We start from the raw sequence: 24,303 nt of genomic DNA, 5'->3' as shown, positions 1-24,303 counted from the left end.
TTGTTGGAAATTTAGAGTGAAATACCTTTATCCAATCTTGCTCATTCGATGTGGACTAACTCTGGTTTTTCTCCTTTTCCATATGAGTGTTTTTGGGAATACTTTATTATGTAGATTGAAAAATTAACTTAAAATTCTGCTCATTCTATTCAAGTTCTTCAGGACTCTGTGCTCTGAAGTCATATGGGTTCTCAGACTGAGGTTTTTCTAAGTTCCTCTTTGCATTTCAGTGTTATCTTAGTCTGTTTGGGTGCTGAAACAAAAATAGCATAGACTAGGGGACTTATAAACAACAGAAATCTTTTTCTCACGGTCTCGAGGTTGGGAAGTGCAAGATCAAGGTGGCAGGTTCATTGTCTGGGGGGATCCATTTCCTAGTTCATGGATGGCCATCTTCTAGGTATAACCTCACATGGCAGAAGGGATGAGGGAGATCTCTGGGTCTCTAACGGCACTAATTTCATTCATGAGGGCTCCACCTTCATGACCTAATCACCTCCCAAAGTTTTGTTTCCTTCATTTTTTTCTAATTTGCCCCAGATTTTTTTTTCCCTTTTTCTTTCCTTTCTCTGTCTCTTTCTTATGCTTTTTGGTGAGGAAGATTGGCTTTGAGCTAACTTCTGTTGCCAATCTTCCTCCTTTTTTTTTTCCCTCCCCAAAGCCCCAGTTCGTAGTTGTATATCCTAGCTGTAGGTCGTTCTAGTTCTTCTATGTAGGATGCTGCCACAACGTGGCTTGGTGAGCAGTGCATAGGTCTGTGCCCAGGATCCGAACCATGGAACCCTGGGTCCCTGAACTGGAGGGCACAAATTTAACCACTTGGCCATGAGACCGGCCATCTCCTTTCTCTTTTAATAGCAGTTCTACATAAATAAATTTAAAAAGCATTTGGGGTCTCCTTTAAATTAATGCCTTTTATTTTATCCAGGATTTTTTTTAAAGAAAAATTGTATAGACTTTCTTATCTGATAGAAATATAAATGTCCGGGCAAGGAAGTCCTGGCAAATAGCACCATATTTGTCAAGCCCTGAAGGCTTAGGTGGTCAAGGTCAGACCAGAGATCTTGAAAGCCCTGGGCTAACCCTAGATCGCTCTGTTTTAGAAACACGCCCCGGAAGTCCTGTTCCATATGCGTTCTCCTGTTTACCTCTCCCTCAATCTGCCCTGAAGATGTTTGTGATGAGCTTTGTCCAAGAAGGCAAAGACTTTTGTAATACTGCTTCACATGCAGTATGATTCCATTTCAAAATGGACGAAGAATTAATTCAGGGAACTGTATTGTCAGAATCCATTTTGGAAGAAAATGGTCCCGCATTTGTCTATTATATTTTCATTTCTGTTGTGTTCTGTCCCTTGATTCTGTATATAGAGTGAGTTAGCTTCTGAGAGTATTGTTTTTATTCATAAGAGCTAAATGAAACTATTATACATTAATTCCTGACTTGTTTGTTTTTCTAGAAAAATAAATCTAGTACAGATTCAGATTACCATACCGGTTTTCCAATGTTTACTATTATATAGATGATTGAAAAAAAGAAGAGTGGACCAGAAACCTGCTGGAGGGGTATGCAAAACATATGAAAATTTTCATAGGTAAATTTTCAAATTTTTTTCCTTAAAAGTCTGATTTTGTAGTTTACATCAGACCTTGGTGTAGAATGTACAAAAGCAGATATCTGTTTGAGATCTGTCCCTTGAGATGGAGATGAAGATGAGATGTAACGTATCAGCTTTGTGTGCTTTATCCCTTGCCCTCCCCTACAAAAAACCCCTCCCAAACCCTAATGAACAAACAAACCCCACAGTACTGAAGCACGCTGTTCTGCCACACGCCCATCTGGGCGAGCAGTGTGGGATCGGTTGCCGAGAGACCAAAGAAAAGACCTGGAGACAGCGAACGAGACGTGGGTTTATTGGGAGTTACTTACAGGGAAGGTCCAGTGGTGGCTGGCTGGACAGCATGGTGCACCTGCTACCACCCCTGAGAGAAGCTTGCTTAAGTAGGCAGAGGAACAAAGGCTGCATGCTTGCCAAGGGGGATCATCCCTGTATGACCTGCATTCCAAGGACCGGAGCCCCCAACTCCTTCTGGAGACCTTGAGGGTCTTTGTGCCAATTATCCCACAAGAAAGCAGCTGGGTCAGCCAAGCTCAGGACAGCTATCATCGTGAGTGTTGGCGTGTAGCCCAGATAAGAAGCCTCAAGGACACATGGCCGTTAAAGGGGCATGCTGGCTAATGCCCCCACACACACCCTTAGTAAAGGCTGCCTTTTATTTTCCCTGTAAGTTTCTATACTTGTAGAGAATACCAGGTATTAAAAACCAAGTTTTATATTGTTTAATACCAAGTATTACATTCTTGCTTCCTGACTTCATTTTTATGGTGCATACTTTCACAGTCTATTCCTTATTTCAGCCCTTCTTCCTGCCGATAAATTGTTAGAGGAGAGTTTCCCAAAGTATATCAGAAATTGATGATAATTTGCTAAATTAATTATTCTGAGAAAAGTAATTTAGCATTTTCTTTTTGCTTCTCTAAGCAACACAGAACAAAAGAGAACAGAAATGTATGTTTTAAAGATTTTTCACTTAGTGAATAAAGCACTGTGGTAAATGCTATGGCAGGTGCAAAGATGAGTGAGACCAGTGGTCCCAGCCCTTGCAGGGTCTTCTAAATCTAGTGAAGGAGAGCGATGTTTATGAATAATTCAAGAGAGTGATTGTAGGACTAAGGGTAAGTGCCCGGTGAGGTCTAAATACACAAGTCGCCAGCCTCCAGCTTCAAAGTGGGGCCCCAGTAGTGTAAGGTTGATGAGCTCCCCTTAGAATTCTGTTTTAATAATGTTGATATACATGGGTAGTTAAAAGTTAGTGTTTTGTAGATAGTCACTCTTTCTACTTTTGTTTAAAGATTTTTGATCTGGGAATGTTTTCCCTTTCACGTAGTTTTTGGACATCAAAAGCCTTTTGTGGTTATTACCAGACCTTGGATTGTGCAAGGCTGCTTCCAAGCCTGTGTGGGCTTTTGCCCTATCAGGTAAGATGTTGAACCCATGGCTGAGTACTTCCTAGAATCTTATCCCAGTGTTGCTAGGAAAGGAATTTGAAGTTGAGCTGAATAAGAGGAAGCATTATTTGATCTAGTGTATACATTTATCCTAACATGTCTAGAATCACAGAGTTAGCAGAAGCCAGTCATAATAAAAAGTCTAACCTCCTCCCAGTTCTTAGCTGTGTGCGTGCTTCCTGTGAAATCATTTAGTTATAGGAATCACTCGTGTTAGTTTGAAAGATGATTTGATTTAAGCATTATCTAAAATGATTTTTTACAGAGGCAGTTACAAAAAGTCTAATATAATTAAAAGATTTAAAATTCATTAAATGACAGTTTTCTTGGAGCCGTTCTTCATCCATAATTTCTTAAAATTAATTTTTATTGAAAGAGAATAAAACCTGTGGTATAAAAATATAGCAAAGAAGCCCCCCCTCCCCCAAGGAATTATACTAGAAAGGCCATCAAATGGAGATTAAACAGACAAAGTCGCTGTGGAGTTGCTGGATCAGGGAAGTTTTTGCTTCTAGTCTCATAGAAAAGGCTTCCGTGCCCAGGCTTCAGTACCTGGAATTGGTAGAGTAATTAACATCCGGAATTGATGGATGTCTTCATCTGCTTGGGTTTGTTCCCCCTCCAACTTCGTTATTCACCTCCTCCTTTCCTTCTACGGCTTTAATGTCTCTCTCCTTTTTTTTTTTTTTCCAGTTTTAAGAGAAAACTCTCTCTCTTTCTTAAATTACAACTTCTGTAGCAAGATCTGAGTCCCAACAAAGCATCTCTTGTGAAAAACAGTGTTTCCCTGTATTTTTACTGCTGTAATAACCAGGGGAAAAATATACATGTTATTATGCCATTTCTTTTGGAAATAAATTATATGGAAATTTGCTGAGAAATTTCCCTAAAACTTACCAGTTAGCTTTAAACAGAGAGGAAACGCTTAAATATATACATATCTGTATAAATTAAACATTAATGTAGATGTATTACAGTAAGACTGTAGCAACTTTCTGTTGACTGAGGGCAATGCCAGCTGTCTATTTAGATCTAGTTTATGATTACTTTGGGCTAATGTTTATAGTTCTAATTTAGAGTGCTGTTGCTTTTTGAAACTCTCCCTGCCAAGATTAGCTCTGGTATAATGCCATTCTAAAATGCTCTCTCTGTCAATTGGTAATTTAGCCTAATTAGTAGGGGATGCAGCTCTAAAATTGGCCTGATTTTTTTTTTTTTTTGAGGAAGATTAGTCCTAAGCTAACATCTGCTGCCAATCCTCCTCTTTTTTTTGCTGAGGAAGACTGGTCCTGAGCTAACATCCGTGCCCATCTTCCTCCACTTTATATGTGGGACATCTACCACAGCATGGGATCCAAACCAGCGAACCCCGGGCTGCCGAAGTGTAGTGTGCCCACTTAACTACTCTGCCACCGGGCCAGCCTGGCCTAGCCTGATTTTTTGAAGTTTAATTTGAATAGAAACTATAAGGGAAACTGAAGGAGAATTGGTAAACAGGTGGTGGCTAGACATGTAAACTAATGGAAAACTAAGGCAAAAATCCATTTTAAAATCCAAATATAGCTGGATACTTGATTGAATTCTCTATTTTGCTTGTATAGACAAATTATCAAATTAAAGCTTTCCAAAATATTTTGTGATGTTTAGAAATGCTTTGAGGACTTTTTCACCCCTAAGTCCCCATTTTTATTAGAAAAAAGTAATCTTTTTCTCAGTGACTATTTTTATTGGAAGGCACATCACATTGGTGTTACATTTAACATAAATGCGCAGAGAAGATCCTTTTCACAGTTTTTCTGGCACAGTTGTGAAAAGTAATTTAATAAACATATAACAGAAGTACAACAGTTTTTAAAAAGATAGATTTACATGTTGTAAAGCATTGAATTTTTGAAAGAATTTTTTCTGTTTTTTATATTTATTTTATTTTTTTAAGATTGACCTCTGAGCTAACATCTGTTGCCAATCTTTTTTTCTTTTTCTTCTTCTCCCCAAGCCCCCCGGTACGTACTGGTGTATTCTAGTTGTGGGTCCTTCGGGTTGTGGCATGTGGGACGCTGCCTCAGCATAGCCTGATGAGCAGTGCCATGTCCATGCCCAGGATCCGAACCAGCAAAACCCCAGGCTGCTGAAGTGGAGCATATGAACCCAACCACTTGATCATGGGGCCGGCCCCAAAAGAATTTTCTTTGATGATGAAAAATTTATAGAAGTTCTTAATATTTTAAAATGAACTTCTGATTCCAAAATTAATTAATTTTCCATTTGAAATGATTAATGAATCTTTGCCTGACACAAAGGTACTGTGCTTCACAAAGGGTATTTTAAGATGGAGATAAATGAAATAGTATCTGGAGTTGTGTATTACAGCCTTTCATCTTGGTTATGAGAAAGAAAGGACAGTCTAATGTCATTCTGTGACTGTCACAGAATCAGTGGTCTCCTAAGTTCAGGCCTGAATTATTCTGATTTTTTTTTTAACAGTGTATTTTTCAGACAGCATCCCGGGGAACTCCATGAGGTCAGGTCAGGGAGCAGATGGACCCATCTTTGCTCAGTATTTCACAATTTGGATCAGCAACATCAGCCCCTTGGAATAAGCTCTGTGTGTATTACAACCGGTGACAAAAACAGCATTTAGCTTACTAAATGTGCATTTCAGTGCACAATCTTTGTACCCCTTGTACCAGTGGGGGCCAGAAAATGTCTTTGTGGAATATTTGATGAGATGGAAGGACAAAGAACATAAGTGGTTGATTCATCCCAATATCAGTGATTAAGCTAAGTCCCAATAATTAACTTTAGAACAAATATCTTTTATAGATTTAGAATATGTTTGTTTTTTACTAAGAAAATTGTCACTTTCAAAGTACTTCCTTAGTTGTTTTTGATGTTAAAGGAAATGAGGCATGTGTTTTTTAAAAGCCTATAATTGTTTTATTAAAAACATAATTTGTTAGAGAAGTTTTCTTTGTCTAGTCTATGATATGCTGATTCATATCATGTTTTTCTTCCAAGACTCTACACACAACCAATAGAGTAACCATTGGTGCTGCTTTGAAGTGTAATTGTTCTTAGGAAAAATAGTTATTCTGGAGTCCTTGTTTTAGAACATTTTGTAACAGGAAAGCATGTATAAATATACTCCAAAGAAAAATTTAGTAACAGTGTTTTCAATTCAACAAGAAATTCCTGAGGACCCTATACCAGACCCTCAGGGATTGCAAAGATGAGTGTGACCCAACTCCTATCCTCAGGGACTTTTGTGAACTCAGTTGGAGGATAAAATTATACAGTTAGAGAGACTGGAAATGGGGAGGAGAGACCAAAACCAACTACAGGGATGTTTCTGAGGATGGAAAGATCTTCTTTGGCCAAAAGGGTCAGAAAAGGCTTTGTGAAGAAAGTGGTTTGTTTTATTGTCACCATTCTGAGATATCATTTGTGCCATCAAGAAATTTGCAGAAGCATCTCAAATACCTGTGCTGTACTCGTGCCACCCAGTTGCTCCCATTTATCACTTTTCTGAAAAAAGCTTGGAAAGCCAATGTGGCAAAGGCTGCCAAGATTTTATTAGTGCTTCATTTTGGATATCTAGGTAGAGTGTCTGTTGATAATTAAACATCTACAACTTGAATGAAGAAAGATTTTCTTTTTTGATTGGCACCTGAGCTAACAACTGTTGCCAATCTTCCTTTTTTTTTTTTCTGCTTTATCTCCCCAAACCCCCCCATGCATAGTTGTATATCTTAGTTGCAGGTCCTTTTAGTTGTGGGATGTGGGATGCCGCCTCAACGTGGCCTGACGAGCGGTGCCGTGTCCGCGCCCAAGATCTGAACCCTGGGCCGCAGCAGCGGAGCGCGCGAACTTAACCACTCGGCCATGGAGCCGGCCCCAAGAAAGATGTTTTTATTTGTTGACTATCAGAATGTCAAAGGCCAGGCTCTTAATAATAACTAGGTGTAAATCTGCTTAAATCATTCCTACTTTTAATAACTGCTTTGCATTTTGTATTCTCTCAAGTTTTGTTTTCTAAAGGCCACGTTCAATTCATATTTGCTACATTTCGTCTCTAGAATTTGTTCACTTCTTCTTCCTGAATGATTTCCTGCTTTTACGTTTTCTTTTACTGTTTGTTCTCTTCCTGTCTCTCTGGCATCTGCATACGCCACTATATTAGATGTAACCTGTTAAATTATGGTTGAGTCAAATTCACAAGGGTCTCACAAGGCATTTTTATGTGGGGTTATTTGAAAATTTTTCTTATTTCTGGTTATATTCCAGGAAGCTTTAATAGCCATGTGATGATTCCTGCTTGTCTTCTTGAAAATAGAGGTATCTGCATTTCAGGTTGCTTGAAGCACTTCTAAATTTCTTGCTTATTTGCCTCACCAAATCCCCAACTGAGACCCATGTAGTTTCAAACTACAGAAAGAAGGATCCACACATAGATTTTGTTGACTACTTACTTAAGCAGCATTCTAAAAAGAAATTCAAACCTTTTAAAAACCAAAACTTATGTTGATTCTGTGCTTAGGATTTACATACCATGAGTAATGCATCTATTTGACTACTTCTGCCACTCTCTGAATTTGCAAAGGCCATGGCGTTAGAAGGTTAGCTACCGCTGGTGAGGAGTTGCAGCCCTCATTCATTGGAACTTCTCTGGGGTCAAGTGTCTCTCAAATAAGAGAAGTCTCTTTTCCATTCTGGTTTCCACTGCTCTGTCCCCACCCCTTCCGGGAGTTTTCAGCGTCTAACTTCTTAGTTTGCCACTGAGGAATTTCCCCGATCCAGGCTCTCTGACCTTCTTTGGCCTGTTTTCTCTCTGCCAAAATGTATTACTTGCATTCTTCAAATACATTCCTCCCTTTCCTCTTTCTCTGTTGGTTAATGCAGTGTTCTTTCCATTTCTGCCCAGTGGAATCCCGCTCTTTAAAATCTACCTCAAATGCCTCTTCCTGCATGAGGTCTTCTGATCATTCCAGAAACTGTAGTCTCTGCTAGAGGCACAGTGTTCTTTTACTGCTTATCGTATTTGGTATTCTGTGGTTATTTGCATGTATCTTGTCACCCCTGTGGAGAGCCACTATATCATGTAATTTATTTTTATCTTCCCTATAGCATTTAGCATGGTGCCGTGCACATTGTAAGCACTCAGTAAAGATTTTTGGAGTTAATGAAATTTGTGAGTCCTGAATGTACCAACACCCATAAGATGGGGATGGTTGGGGGAGCACAGTTAATGTGCAATGCCCGCTTCAGCTCCATCTTTGGAAGACCGTAAATTGTTATAAACCCTTTTACTGCCATGTGGTTCTCATTCTTCTCCTATTGCATTTTAAGAAACACTCTTATTAGCATATTTGGAAGAATATTTTTTCTTATTTAATATTATTTTTAATAGCTTTTTCTGTATAACTTTGGGGTGTGCTTAATCTGAACTAAGATATTTGCCTTCCTTTAGTCTATATTTTCTTAAAGCTGATAGTAGACTACTACTAAGTCTAAAAAGTTGGTAAAATCTGCATTCTTAACTAGATATATGCATTTTCAGGTATCGGTCCTAGGAATAGGGTGTGAGAATGTTGAATAAAACTTCAACAGCTTTTTTTTTTCCTCCAGGAGTGGAATGGGAAGAGGGCAGAACTGTGAAGAGGCCAGATGATTGCTTTAAAAATACCTCTTAGATTGCAGTAGAACTTGACCAGCAAAATAAGCTCCAGCAAAACTTTCTTAAGCAATTATCTGAGGGAATTGTAAACCCAGGCACAGAGTAAAGGGGCTCCTTAAATAAAGATCATATTCAAACTTGAATTACTGTAAAAGTGCCTTGAGTTATTTCTCACTATAATACCCATTTGTGCATGCGAGAGAGAGTGAGGGGGGCGAGAGGGACAGAGAGAGGGAGAGAGAATGAATAGCTACAGGAAACCACCCAAATGGCCCCACATGTAGGTGGCTGCCTTCATCCTGACTCCATCTCTGATCCACCTTTAGCGCCACTAGATCTGCTGCACTGATAGAAACAGGGCAAATGTGGGCACTTGTGTAGAGGGCGTGTAGGGAGTAGAAAAAAAGCATAATTCATATACAGCACTTGAAGTTTTTAGAATATCCGTGAATTCAAAAATGGAGGAAAGACAAACTTTTGAAGACAAGTGTTTATCAGAACTGACCTTTCTGAGACAAATTATTAACAATTATTTGTGTAGGACTGTGTGTTCATGTTACCTATATTTTTCACTTAAACATTGCTTGAAATACTGTCCAGAAAATATTTATTTCGATAGCAAGTATTCTAGTTCATTTATTTATTTACTTATTTATATTGGGGTGTAATTGACTACAACATTATATTAGTTTCAGGTGTACAAAATAATGATTCAATGTTTGTATATATTGTGAAATGATCACCACAATGTCTAGTTAACATCCGTCACCGTATATAGTTACAGATCTTTTTTTCTCGTGCTGAGAACTTTTAAGATCTGCTCTCTTAGCAACTTTCGAATATGCCGTACAGTGTTATTAACTATAGTTGCCATTCAGTACATTCCCCATGATTTATTTATTTTATAACCCGAAGTTTGTACCTTTGGACCTCCTTCACCCGTATTGCCCATCCCCCAGCCTCTGCCTCTGGCAACCACACAAGTATTCTACTTTAAAAGCACAAATTTCTTTGAAACATTTAAGGGGCCACTTCTTGGATTAATTAACAAGAAGTTTTGGCCTGATAGCCAAATGTATGTCTTGCATTGCTTATGATTTTTCCTTTCCTAGGAATTCTTTTCTACCCTTGTTCACCTGGCAGATTCCTACTTATCTTTTAGGGTCCAGCTCGGATGCCACTTGTCCCATGTAACTGTCACAGATCCATTCCCTTTCTGGCATGAAAAGTTATTGTCCCTCCATCTGGATTCTCATGTAGATTGGTCTTTTCACGCCTTTACTTATGACTTAACAATCTCACTTCCCAGTAGACTGTAAGGATAAATATTATGGCATCCTCAACACTATATCTTGGGGCCCAGTATTGACAGTGACAAAAAAGCACTCGAACACTGATTGAATTAAAAAATTCGGAGATTAGATTGACTTAATTTCCAATGAATCCTACTAGAAGATTTTCAAGTCAGTCCTTGCCAGGTCTAACATTTTATGATTCCAGGAGAAATATGTAATTTTTAATATCTTTAACGATAATGATGATAACAATAATAAAAATACAGTAGTCAACATATATAGGGAATTTATTATATCCTGTATACTATTTTTTTTTTTTAAAGATTTTATTTTTCCTTTTTCTCCTGAAAGCCCCCTGGTACGTAGTTGTGTATTTTTAGTTGTGGGTCCTTCTAGTTGTGGGTTGCTGCCTCAGCATGGCTTGATGAGCGGTGCCATGTCCTCGCCCAGGATCCGAACCGGCGAAACCCTGGGCTGCCGCAGTGGAGCGCGAGAACTTAATCACTTGGCCACGGGGCCGGTCCCATATATCCTGTATACTTTGATTTATACATATGTCCATTTAATTTGGGCAGTAGCCCTATGGTGTTAGTGTTATTATCACATTGACAGATGTGGAAGAGATTATGTGACTTACTCAAGGTCACCAAACTACTAACTGGCAAGATTTGAACCCAGCTCTATCTGATTTCTGAGGTTATCTGCCAATGAGCAGCAGAGTTGGAACTAAAAGTTGGACAAACCCAGCAGCCATCTGGGGCATTTATTTATAAGGGCTGGTAACACGTGAATCATTGGAGTAAGAATAAATACTATCAGTTAAAATACGTTCTCATATATTAATTCTTACTTATCTGAAAAAAAAAAAGCCACAATTGAGCCCCTAAAGGAGGCTGTAGCCTTCAGTGGATGTGCCCCTCTTCCTCTGCTCATCTTCACCTACTCCTGTTCGCCACAAGTTTAAGGTCTGGCCCGAAAGCCAGGCCTTTGATCAAGCCTTTCCCAATTCCCTAAGCTAGAAGAAGCGTCCTATTCTGAAATCATAAATGTTTTTATTTTCATAGCTCTTGTTTTTTATTTAGCCTTATAGTTTCAACAGGGTGATAAAATGGGATTCGGTTTGAGCTGAGGTCCTAAGTGCCCATCACTCTCATGGTCCAAAATGCAGTGCCACACCTCCTAAGCAGGACTTGCTAAGGACGGGGTACGGAATAAGGTTTGAGGATGCTGGCTCAGCACCCACCTTCAGCCTGTAAATGAGGCTGGCAAGGCTGAAAGGAGATTTGGAAATAAGAGGGAGGTGATTTGGCTAGTGTGCTGTGAGCCCCATCCCAGTGAGAGGGTGGCAAAGAGAGCCTGATATATGTGCCCGGGAGCTTGGGGAACAGAGGGGACTGTGTGTTAGTCATGCCAGAGAAATCTAAGAGGAAAAAGCTGGTTGATACAGCCAGTGGCAGAGAGTAGAGGACAGCGGTTGGGAAGTAACTGTTTCCCAGTGACAGTGGCCCGGAGGTATTCTGTGGAACTGTAAGTGACTATCCAGAGAAGGTGCATTCATGCTTGTCAAGCGTCGGGTAGGAGCCCCACCTGTGGATGGAGCAGTCAGCTTTGAGCATCTGCACAGCAAAGCAATCAGATATTTGCAGGGTGGTTATGACTTTCTCAGCCCCTTTACCTTTCCTAAGGGGGTCAGAAGCAACTGCTCATCAGTGGGTAGGGGACTGGGGAGATCTGCTGGCCAAGTGAAGAGAGGGAGCAGAGCCTGCCGTCCCACCCCAGCCTGAGCCAGGGGAGGGCAATGCTCTGCTTTTGAAAGAAGTCCAGAGTTTGGTTTTTATATGGACTGGTATTTAATTACTGGACTGAGGCTATTTTAGGGACTTTTTATTATCTAACACCTGTCACACAACTGTGGGACCTAGCTTAGATTTAATCCAGGACCAGAGGAAGATTTAGCCTGGCAGATTAGGTTTACAGGGGTGCTTGAGAAGGGGGAAAAAGTGGCTTTATGACTTTCACGTACTGCTCTTTCAGGGTCCTAGGTCTTATTTCTTCTGTCCTGGACATTAAGCTCCTTGAGTGTGGGAGCTTGGAAATTAAAGAGAGATGACATCTCTGTCATCAGGTCTTACTCATCTTGGTAAATCCCACAGAGCTGAGCACCCATTTGTTCAATCCATGTTTATTGAATAGATGTTTGGTTTATGAAATTAAGCAAAATGTGATCTTTAATTAAAAAGAAAACAAGCACAGTGATTACTCTTTTTAAAAAGAAACTTAAGTTTAGAATAATTTCAGATTTGCAGAAAATTGACAAAGATAGTCCAGAGAAGTTCTATACACCCCATGCCCAGGTTCCCCTATTTTTAAAATTTTACTTTAGTATGGTGCATTTGTCACTACTAATGAACCAGTGATTACTTTTTATCTGTACAAATTCTGCTTCTTACAGTAGAAGATAATAAAGCAAAGGATACCACAGTATTTCGAAGAGTAGGCATTTTAATTTCTGGATCAAGGCTTTGTACTAAGTATTTGTTAAACTTCTTTGTGAGTTTGCTTTCTACAAGTAAAATGCTTCCTAATTTCAGCGTTGAATCCAAGTATATTGCAAAATTCCTGGTGAGTCATATCACTAACTCCCTTGACCCTTGAATTTCACGGTTCACGAGGAGCTTGATATTTATGTGAGCTGTTGTCTTTTTAATTCTATGATGGAGTACCTCATATTGTTGCCAGAAATAACATGAGTTAAAAGTTAAGATTATTTTTGGTTCAGGTGGTTTTGTACATAACTATAAAATATCAGGTGGTGATCAAGTGAAAAACTTTTTAATCTAACAAATTTTCCTCTCTGTCTAGGCCAGCCTTTATATCCTTGATCCAAACAAATTGTGTGGTCTTCCTCACAGAATCATTGTAAAGAAAGGCAGTTAATCTAAGGAAAATACTTGAAAAGGCTAAAGCCCTAAATAAATTCAAACAATGAATCAGTTTTTGTGTTATTAATGTGATACACACTTATCACTCTTTGCCAGAAGCACATTTGGTAGTCTGTTATTTATATTTATGTGTTCACAAGGACATTTAATCCCAAAGGAACATCAATGCTGGTATTAGAAGTACTCTCAAATGGTGTGCCTATGTATAAATGGTTTGATAAACTTGTATTTGCAGACAGCTTAATCACCTGTAATGGAAATTCATCAATTCAATACTTTTACTAGTGTCACCCATTTTTTGTGGTCTTGGGGCCATTGGAAATCTTTACATCTTTGCCACCAGTGCTGCCTATGATTGGATGTCTTATGTCACTCTAAACTCAGTGTATCTAAAATCAATTCATTTTTTTAAGTCTTAGTATTTCTCCTGACATCCTCCTTTCAGTTTATGGTAATAATTCAGTGACCTAACCTCAAGCTTTATATTTTACCTTTGATTTTCTTTCTTTCCACACCTATATTCAAACAATCTTCACACTGTTGACTTTGAATAGCCTTTGTATGCATTTCTTCCTTTCCACTTCCAAATCCTTAGTCCAAAGCTGGATCACCTTATATCTGGATTATTGACATAGCATCCTAATTAGTCTAACTTCCTCTATTTTGTCTTCCGCTGTCACACACCCACACAGACTACACTCGCACACCAACACTCCCTCTATACCTTTGCTATGCGTACACACACACACACACACATTTTTATTGACCTAGCTCATGGTGAGATTAACGTTCCTAAAGTACTTCCGTTATTTCAATATACTAAAAAACTTTGAATGGGTGGTTCCTCATGCTTAAAGGATGTAGTCTGGACTTCTCAGTTTGACTTTGTAGGCAATTCACCTTTTGGTTCACTTTGTTGAGAACTCTTCCTCTGCCATGCCCGTGGATTTCTATGTGTAGATGGAGATTTATGTGCTCTTTATTGAGACTTTCTACAGAGTGAATTAGTCTTTATTTAATAAAGTCAGCTATTTTCATGGCATCATCCAGAACTCAGTGAAGATTTTCCATTTACCTAGGCCTAGAATCTTCCCTATCTCATGTCAAAAACTGAAAATATACCCAGGCAAGGTGATTGATTCTTCCTTAGCCTTATGAAAATTTATTAAGTAAGGTTAATTTGCAAATGGAGGTAGTGCTTTTTGAGCCCAAAGGGTCTTAAAGGACTCTGTATGCATCCTGTGGTTGCTCAACTCATAAGTAGGGTCTGTTATTACAACTTTATACAACAATTTTAATATTGTTCTTTTGAAACACTTTGGTCAAATGGTCCCTGCCACTGAAGCATTTTGGAAAAGTCCTTTCCTCCAAATGTTTATGGTTTTGAGAGGGATCCTAAAGGCCTCATGAGGCAGAGACCTTTATTGATATATCATTATATATATTGATATATAGTTATATCAATTATAATATTGATAATAGCAGTTGGGTTTTACACACGACCTCCTATTTCATACCAAGTGGTAACTAGTTCCATTTCATTACATTACACTGAAAAGCTGGAAAGAATGGTATTTTGTATTTTATTTTACTCTAATTATCTGCATTAGAATTTAAATTATTGTCATATTTACCATATGCTTGCCTTTTAGTCTTAGTAAAGCAAAAGAACAGTTGTGGAGAAGATAATTTAAATCATTTGTTTTAAAATATGTGGCACAATGTTAGGATACTTTAGTTTCTTTATCTCTTTGGCCTGATAAAGCTTTTGTCACTTGGATTCATGGTCTATGTGAAATGTCTGGCATGTGAGATTTGAGATTGGTTGAAATATTTTATATCTATTCTTAGAATGTAGGTTGTGAATTTTCCCCCTCAGTATTTCTAAGGTGTTTTCACTTTTAATTTCCATGCAGTATCTCTGAAAAAAAAATTGTGTTTAATTTTTTGGTAACCAAATATAGATCACATAGTGGTGTGCCATGACCCATCTTCTTAAGCAAATATAGAACGTGTGGAGTTTATTTATAGTTTTGACCTCTAGACTTCATTGGCTCCTAGTTTATTTGGGGCATAATTCATTAGGGTTATGGGTTGCAATATTTAAGAGTCAGCTAAGGAGAAGGAGACAGAAGAAGACACATTGTCCTATCATCTCTATAATACTGGGGTATGTCTGCACCTGGATTACTATACACATTACAGTGGGTGTGGTTTAGGCATACCATAAAGGAGGACAGACTAAAAGCATAGGAACTTTTAATATGAAAGGAGTAGATGAGCGTAATATAGAAAAGCTTTGAAATAGAACATGATGAAAATGGCTACCATTTATGGAGTGATTATCATGAGTATATACTGTGTTAAGAGCTTCATTTATTAGCTTATTTAAACCTCACAGTAATACGCTGAGAGAATTGTTATTTCCTTTGGACAAAATAGGCAACTGAGTTTTAGGTCTGTGGCAAATCAGGATGAAAGAAATGAACATGAATTTGGTGAATAAATTTAAAAATCCTGAAGCTGAGTAAATCCTTTATATCTTCTGTGAAGTTTCTTTATATCTTCTGGATCAGAAGATTTAAAAGTTTTGCATTAAGATTCATTTCCTACAGAGGTGATATAGCAGGACAAGTTCAAATTGACACTCGTATCTTAACTTCCTAAGATTAGGAGGAACTTCTTTAGCTATCTAGATAAGGGTTTGCAAAATTTATTAAATGAAGTTACGTAAATGTCTAAAGAGAAGCTGGGATTGCAGAGAACATTTGTTATGTCTTTGAAGGTCTTTGTAGGCAGCAGTCTTTAATAAATGTCTTTATTAAAGACATTTGTAGTTTTGTTCCTTAAAATTATATTTGGGATTTTGTTTTACTATGAAACTTCAACGATCGATCGGAATCAAACTGTGCACTTCAAATTGGAGCGAGCTAAACTAACTTGTGAAAATTCAAGAGGGCCCCAATTACTTTAAATTATCTATCAACAAGAGTATTTTGAAGGAAAAAAACCAAACCTAATGAGTATTTTTGAATAACTCTATTCTGGAAAAGAATCAAATGTTTGCTGAGACTACTGAAGTGGAATAACGAAATAATTGTGGACCCAGTCACTATTTCCCTAGTATTAAATTGAGGCAGATGACAACATTCCTGAACAGAAGTGAAAACACATTTAAAAAAACCTGAATAAAAATTTAAAATTAGAAAAAAGTTCTACATGTTTGTTATAGAAAAAATTTAAAAACAAATTGAGCCAAGAGGGAAAAAATTGCCCATAACCAGCCGTCACTGTGATATGAACGTTGGTAAAATTCTGTATGTGCGTTCCTAGCCTTAGAAGAATACATACCACACACATTTGTATATTCAAAGTATAACTTTCAGTAAAAGTTTTCTTGAGTGTAAGACTGGTAACTGATCAATAGCTTTTTCTGAAGAAATGATATTTTAATATCTGTGTGTATATGTATATGTATGTATGTAGAGTTTGCTCTGGGTGAAATGACTAAGACCTGAAATTTCCATCTGGCAATAAACAAGCCACAAATGATATTAATAAAACAATTACATTTACAGTAGCATCAAAAGAATAAAATACTTAGAAATAAATTTAACAAAAAGAAGTGCAAGACTTGTGTGCTAAAAACTACAAGATGTCATTGAAAAACAATAAAGAAGGTCTAATAAATGGAAAGTTGTCCATGTTCATGGATTGGAAAAATTAATATTGTTAAAATGGCATCCTTAAGTTGATCTGCAGATTCAATACAATCTCTATCAGGATCCCAGCTGGCTTTTTTGCAGAGATTGATAACCTGATCCTAAAATTCATGTAGAAAGTCAAGGGATCCGGAAATCTCAAAACAATCTTGAAAAATACAAAGTTGGAGGACTCACACTTATCAGTTTCAAAATTTACTACAAACCTCCGGTAATGAGGGCAGTGTGGTCTTCACAAAGAGATGGACATGGAGGTCTATGGAACAAAATTCCAAGTCAAGAAATATATGCTTAGATTTTTGGTCAGTTGACTTTTGACAAGGGTGCCAAGACAATTCAATATGGAAATAATTATCTTTCCAACAATTGGTGCCAGAAAAGCTGTGCATCCGTATGCAAAATGGTGACTTTGTACCTTACTTTATACTATATCCAAAAAATAACATAAAGTGGATCATAGATCTAAATGTAAGAGTTAAAACTATAAAACTCTTTGAAGAAAACATGGGATCAGATCTTCATGACTTTTCATTAGTCAGTGGTTTTTAGATATGACCCCTAAAGTACAAAAGTCAAAAGAGAAAATTGGTAAGTTGGACTTGATTAAAATTACAAACTTGTGTGCTTTTACCATCAAGGAAGTGATACGACAACCCATAGAATGTGAGAAAATATTTGCCAATCATATATTTAAAGGTACTTGTAACCAGAATGTATAAAGAATTCTTACAACTCAATAATAAAGACAATCCACTTTAAAAATGGGCAAAATATTTGAATGACATTTTCCTGAGAAGATATGCAAATGGCCAGTAAGCACATAAAAAGATGCTCAACGTCATTTGTCATTAGATAAATGCAAATCAAAACCACAAGATGCTACCTGACACTCACTGGAACAGCTATAATAAAAAAGATAGACAATAACAAGTGCTGATGAAGAAGCAAGGAATTGGAGCCCTCATACACTGTTGGTGGAATGCAGCCTCTTGCAGTGGAAAACAGGCAGTTCCTCAAAAGGTTAAGCAGAGAGTTACCATACGACTCAGCAATTCTACTCCTAAGTACCTACCCAAGAGAAATGAACACATAACTGCATCTAAAGCTTGTACATGAATGTTTATAGCAGCATTATTCATAATAGCCAAAAGCTGGAAACAGTCTAGATGTCCATCAAGTGATGAATGGTGAACAAAATGTGGCATTTCTGTGAGTGGTATATTATTTGGCAATAAAAAGGAATGAAGCTTAAAATAACTAATACATGCTACTGTATAGATGAATCTCAAAAAGTGCCAAGTGAAAGAACCCTGTCACAAAAGACCACATATTGCATGACACCATTTATATAAACTGTTCAAAATAGTCAAAACTATATATAGAGAAAATGGATTAGTTGTTCCCCGGACTGAGGGAAGGAGAGGAAGGTCAGGGGTATGGAGGTGTAGCTGGTAATAGGTACAAGATTTCTGTTTGGGATGCTGAAAATCTTCTAAGATTGGGTAATGGTGTTGGTTGCACAACTTTATGAATATACCAAAACCCAGAGAATTTATGATATGTAAATTATATACTCATAGGCTGTTAAAAAATATAGTAGCTTATTTTCTGAGATTTTGTGGCTTGTTCTCCTCTTTCTCTTTGGACCTTCTCTTTCCTTTTTCTCAGTTTTTCCTCTCCTGCTCAAGTTGGCGCCATGCCCAGCAGTTTCTCGTCAGGCTGGGTTCCTATCTCAAATGTGAGTCCTGGGGGAGCACTTTCAAGAGTTCAGACCTTCAGAGTTGGCCATGGGCCCCTCTCGCTCACCTGTTGCTGGAGTGGACAGCAATCTTCCAGTTTCAGCTGCTGCTCTCCGATTGGCCAGCCAGGCTCCACAGCGAGTCCCTGTCTGTTGCTCTGGAGTCTCCCGTTCTCCTGGCTCTTACTCACCCGGTTGCTTCCCTTTCCTTCTTTCCTCAGAGATACGGAGATAGTGCAAGTCTTTTACCAAACCATTTGTATTTTGGGATTCAAAAGGAGACTTCCTCATCTAATTGTGCTGTGGACGTAGTCCATGTGTTTTGGTTTTGATATCAGTTGTTCTGTTTTTATGTGGAGGTTTTGGAAGATTCAAAAACTCTGCTCCCGTTGCTTCTGCCATCTTTCTAGAATTCACAAGTGTCATTTTTCTGGACAATTTGAGGAAGAGATTTGGAAGGAATTAGTCTGGCAGAAAGAGAAGATATTCTTCTGGAGATTTAAATATCCTTGAGGGAAAAGCCCCTGGCTCCTTAATCTTTCTAAATCCAGCACCCTGCACAGGCCCTGGCCTGAGTTAACACCCTCACAAACGTTTGTCGGATAAATAGAAGTGCAGAGAGATGAATGACCGCTTGAAGGAGAGTGAGCTAGAATTTATAACTAGGACCCACTCACCAGTGTTGACATCCAGGGGGCCTGGATGCACAGTTTCCCCTCCTTACACCTGCAGGTCAGAAACACGTCTGAAGCCTGGTCAGCAGTTCAGCTTCTTTACCTGCCTCAACTCATTAAGAACTTGTGAAATGAAACGTAACTATCATGTTAAGTTTCCAGTCTCGCTAGGATATTGATGATTGGGTTGCTCAGACTCTACATGCACCTGAGCGAGTGCTCTAGGCCCTTCATTGTCCCATAGGTGCTGAGCTTGTGACCCGGAAGTCCATAGCCATAGATTCCTTTTCCAACCCTAAACTACCCTAATCCTTGCTTGTGGGTAAACAAACCACATATATGAGATGGTGTCTTGTCATGCAGGACCTTTCCAATCTGATATGGGGGAAAACTGTCTGATCTTTGCTCAACTCTCTGTTTCTCTAATAAATCACTTTTGTTTATTCTACCCTCCTAGAAACCTTAAAAACCTTAGTAAATAGAACTATCCATCTTACAAAAATGAATTCCCTCAAGGCCCTGTATTCTTTTGAAGCTGCTTCTGGTTGCCTTGAGCCATCTCTTGTGATGTGCTAGATCCTTCCTGATTCTTTCCCTCCTCATCAGCACTTACCTTCCCGTGTTTCATTTCCTTGGGACTCCGTTTTGCCACGTAAAGTGTGATAAAGTTGTACTGAGAGAGAAATGAAAGAAAAAGGCATAAAATGTGCTCTCTGTTCAAGACAGCATATTTATTTGTGTTTTAACAAAGGCTTGCAATGCTTTAACTCAAAGAAGTTGAGTTGGGTAGAAGTTTGAACACCTGTGCCATTTTTCAAATCCAGGTGAGGCCAGTGATTTTGGAACTAAGTAAGGTACGTAAATAATATAATTATAAGGAGCACCGTGTTCACTCTGAATGGCTGTCAGAATGATTGGTGGTACATTTCTGGGTTGGGCTCTTGGATGGATTTCTTAACAAATTCTCTTGAGATATGTGTATCAAATCAGCTTGTTAAAAAGCAGAGGAACATGTGGGCATATCGCCCTCACAGTTGGATGCTTTTAGACACTGCAGCTGTTTGAAAGGCCTGAGTGAACTAATTCAATTATGCCTGCGAAACCAGTATCCCTCGTTGGTGTTAGAGCTGTAATGAAGATCCTTCTTAAAATAATGATAGCTGGGGGAGAGAGATGTGCAAGGAATGTAGACAGCTACATTTAATTTCAATCAAAAAAAGAACAAAACACACAAAAATGGCATTTACGTTCTTAAAAGGTAAGTGAAGGATTGTAATCGTGGTATGTAATGCTTGAGATTATTGAAACTTCCTTTTTTTGGTTTATTCTTTGGAACTGTGCATAGTTTTGTATATTATGCTTAATTTGACTCTTTAAATAAATGAGTTTTTGGCTTGAAGCTTTTCTATATTATCTGTTAAAACGTTTTTTTGTAATAATAAAGATGATTATAAAAGTATAAATAGTAAAAAACACAAAAACAACTTCCCTGTTAATTCTCCTTCCCGTCAGGAAATGAGACTGATGCATATCCATCTTGACTTAAAAAAATGCATATATATGCTTTATTAAAGGAGTGTCTAGTGTATCTTTTTATAAAAATTATATCATACTATTTATATTATTCTGCAACTTGATTTTTTCACCTAATAGTTTATGGTCTTCTCTCCATATAGATGAGAATTTAATGAGCTGAATTCTCCCTTTTTGTGTTCATAAGGGTATTAGATGTTGGCTTATACATAAGAAAGATATCAGGAAGAATGACAGCCCTCCCCAAATGGTTTGCCCTTCTCTCTCTCTAGCCTAAAGAGATGTGCCAGTACCTAGAAGTCATTCGACAGCTGTCAAATCAATTGCATGGCTCTGGTGACATGGAGGAGCGGCAACAGCTGGTAGACAAGTGTGGCCCCCACTTCTGAGCATGGGAGGAGGGACAGCAGATGGACATATTTCTGCTGTTGGTCCATTTTTAACTACATGATTTCCCTTTAGGTGTCATAAAAAATGAATTTAGAGAAATTAAAAAAATGATTTAGATAAATGTAGAGATTTCGCTGAACCCTCTCCAGCATTGTGTATAATCTTTTGTTTTATAATCTTTTCCAAAACTAGCATCTTCTTGATTTAATCTGTATTTCTTTAATTATTTTTGAATTTAAATATCTCTCCCTTATTTTTATTTTACTGCTTTTCTTAAGAATTATCTGTTCACATCGTCAGTCAAACTTGAATCTGTTGTTCTTGTCAATTTGCTTGAACTGTTTAACTAGTAAACACAAAACTTTTATGTAATAATATGTAATAAATATAAATAAATATGTAAATAAATAAATAAATATAAATAAATATGTAATAAACACAAAAAGAGATGAAATAGTCAACTTCATGTGTACTCTTTTATCACGATGCTGTAGTGCAACTAGGAAGAAGAAAAAAGTATAATTTATTATGATAAAATATAATGTAATAGAAATTTGTACATAAGAAAATATAAAAATAATGGTAAGCAGTAGATCATTTTCTTTGTATATGTGTTAATTATTTTGTAGCAGCATGTGAATTTTGGGAATGTTGGAGTGTTTAACAAAATTATTTACACTTCTTCCCTTTATTCATTAAGGTATCTACCAGATCAAAATTAGTGAGTTTTGTATCCATTTGGTAATATGCAAAAAATCACAAAATCATTTAGAACATGGTTTACGCAATATAAGTAATCAATAACAATATAATAACATTTTGTTTAGTAGTGATGAAAAACTAGTAGTTAGCAAGTGATTTTATTACTACCTATGAAATTAGAGCCAATAGTTACTTTAATGCTCTCTCTCCCCTACCAGAGGAGCCCATAAACTTTTCTCTGAAAAACAAAATGAGTCATGATGCGAAGCTGAGGACGTGGTGGAAGATGAGGAATTAAAAAGGCATTGACCATGAATCTATGATGCCTGGCCACGTACAGGAGTAGGTCATCACCCATGGGTGAAAAGCAGTTCAGTCTCCTGATTTGGTTTATTTTGGACCTGCTTGCCTGGAACAGTCAGTCCTTAAGAGAGGGGCCCTGGAGTACAGGGGCTGCATGTTCTTTCCTCGTGACTGCAGATGCCAGGCATACTGTGAAACTGGCTTGTGGAACTCATTCACCCGGAGCATGATGGCTAGCATGCTTCACAGCTCCTTCTTATTTTGGCCGGGACAGAAGTTCAGACGCTTTGTGTGTGTATAGCTTTACCTCTCCGTGAGTTCCATTTTCCTCTTTTGTGCTTAGGCAGTGTATGTTTTTACATACAAAAAGCCTCCTGTAGCTCTCTCACTTTTACATTCTTTGTAAATTTTACCCTTTATTCTGCGCTCATCTGGGTTTAAAATGCGTATGTGACATGACTTGTTATATTGTTAGAAATCTTTTCATCACAGATCATGATCCTCGTGTGTGTGTGTGTGTGTGTGTGTGTGTGTGTGTGTGTGTGTGTTTACTAAGGATGGAAGATCACATAGAAAATAGTTTTTAAAATAAAAGTTTTATTACTCAGTAAAACCAATGGACCGAGGTAGGCAAATGACATTTTAAATGGGGAATGTGATTAGAAATTTCAACTTTAAATATTCTATCCTTTTCTTTGAAGCTATTACCTGAGAATGGAAGTATGTATTATACTCCAGTCATTATTATATAAATGGTTGGCTCTTGTAGTGAAAGAATGGTGAAATATTCTGTGAAATGTTCTATTCAGTCCTTTTTGAATTTTTCAACCAAAGCTTAAAGGCAGAGGACAGTGAAGGTGTGCACCTCGCGAGACTGGGGGTGAAAGCCTTGCAGTCTGCCACAAGCTCTAAATTACTCTGAAGCTTTGCTATATATTAAGAATAAATGCAGATTTTAGTCTATTCTATAATACATCTTATTTATTTTAATATAAAAATTGTTTGAAATTGCTTACAAGTAAAATTATTTAACCCCTTCCCGCCAAGCTATGAGTAAGACTGGTTCTGCTGGAACGCATGCCATGTATATCCTTGATTTTGGGACACCCTTGGCTGACTGTTACACATCCTACAGAGTACACACAGCTTGGTTTAAATAGCTTTGTAATATGGAGGAGGAAGAGCTCAAGATCTACACGTTTTAGGAGATGCTCACCAGAATTTTAATTTGAAGTCTTCATTTGGGCAAAAGTCTACAGATTTTCATGATTTGAGTAATACCTTTTCATTAATTTGTTCATTAATTTGACAAATATTCTAGTCTCCAGGATGGAAACAGTGCCTGTCTTCATGGAGTTTACAATGTAGTTGTTTTTATGATTTTGAGGTTGATAGACACATTCTAAAACTAGTTTGAACTTCTTGCCTTTATTTTCCAGTAGCTAAAAAAAATTTTTAAATCCCAACCAAAAACATCTTCATTATCTGGAAAATAAACTTGCTGCATTCTGTGGGTGAGAAAATGCATGCTAATTGGTAAATTCTGTTAATTATTGCTAAGAAGAGACATTCTCCTTGCCAGAGGATTGTATTTTAAAATTTTGTACATACCTCTTGATAGAAAAGAATTTACCGTGCTTCTGAAGGTGAAGTGCTGTGTTCTTTCTGATTATACTTTACTTTCAGCTATTAAAAAAGCTGCCTAATGCTGAGATCATTTAGTATTGTGTACTGACTGAAAACGTTTGCAGAGGTAGTCCTTGCCTGGGAAGTATCTGGCTTATAAATATCTCTTACATGCAGATTACAGCAGGTAACCTCCCCTCACCCCCACTTGCCCCCACCTTCATGGGAGCCATCATGAGAAGGCAGCTTGGGGTTTATGAAGATAATATGACTTTCGAGGAAGAAAGGGGGGGCATTAAGAACAGATAAGGGTAGCTGATCTTGGAGACAAGCTCTCAAGCAGGTCTCATGACACTCATGAGGGTCGGCTGGGGCCAGAGAGAAGGATGGTATGTATAACTTCCCCTTTGAAACATATTTTCCTTCTTTTCTGACTAATTTCTAAAAAGCATTTTGAGAATTACAGCCTATTAGAGATGGATGAGAAATCAGGAAATCATCTAGTTCTTGTCTAACACTAATGTTGTATGTAAAGGAAACTCAAGTCTGTTTAAAGTGACTTGCCCGAGTTCATAGGGTTCATTAATAGCAGCATATATGCATCTACATTCCAGACCCTAGTCTTGGATTTTTCA

General features: G+C 37.7%; 1 protein-coding gene across 9 annotated transcripts in view; it reads left to right on the top strand.

The window, feature by feature from the left end:
• TBC1D4 (TBC1 domain family member 4) overlaps window positions 1-24,303 on the top strand; it is a 172,429-nt gene that overhangs the window by 48,846 nt on the left and 99,280 nt on the right. For 2 of the 9 annotated variants that reach the window (XM_070519957.1, XM_070519954.1), the window contains exon 1: window positions 22,220-22,355. The exons of 3 other annotated variants lie outside the window; for them this stretch is intronic. The gene's annotated coding sequence lies outside the window, so the exon portion shown is untranslated. Of the gene's footprint in view, window positions 1-19,708; window positions 19,969-20,107; window positions 20,373-22,063; window positions 22,356-24,303 lie in introns of those variants that run through there. 4 more of the 9 variants (XM_070519960.1, XM_070519959.1, XM_070519958.1 and 1 more) reach the window with 4 other exon arrangements.

Source organism: Equus asinus, chromosome 11 (assembly GCF_041296235.1).
Source record: "Equus asinus isolate D_3611 breed Donkey chromosome 11, EquAss-T2T_v2, whole genome shotgun sequence".
Classification (NCBI taxonomy): domain Eukaryota; kingdom Metazoa; phylum Chordata; class Mammalia; order Perissodactyla; family Equidae; genus Equus; species Equus asinus.
Note: the sequence above shows the minus strand (reverse complement) of the source record. Positions and strands in the feature narration are given on the sequence as shown.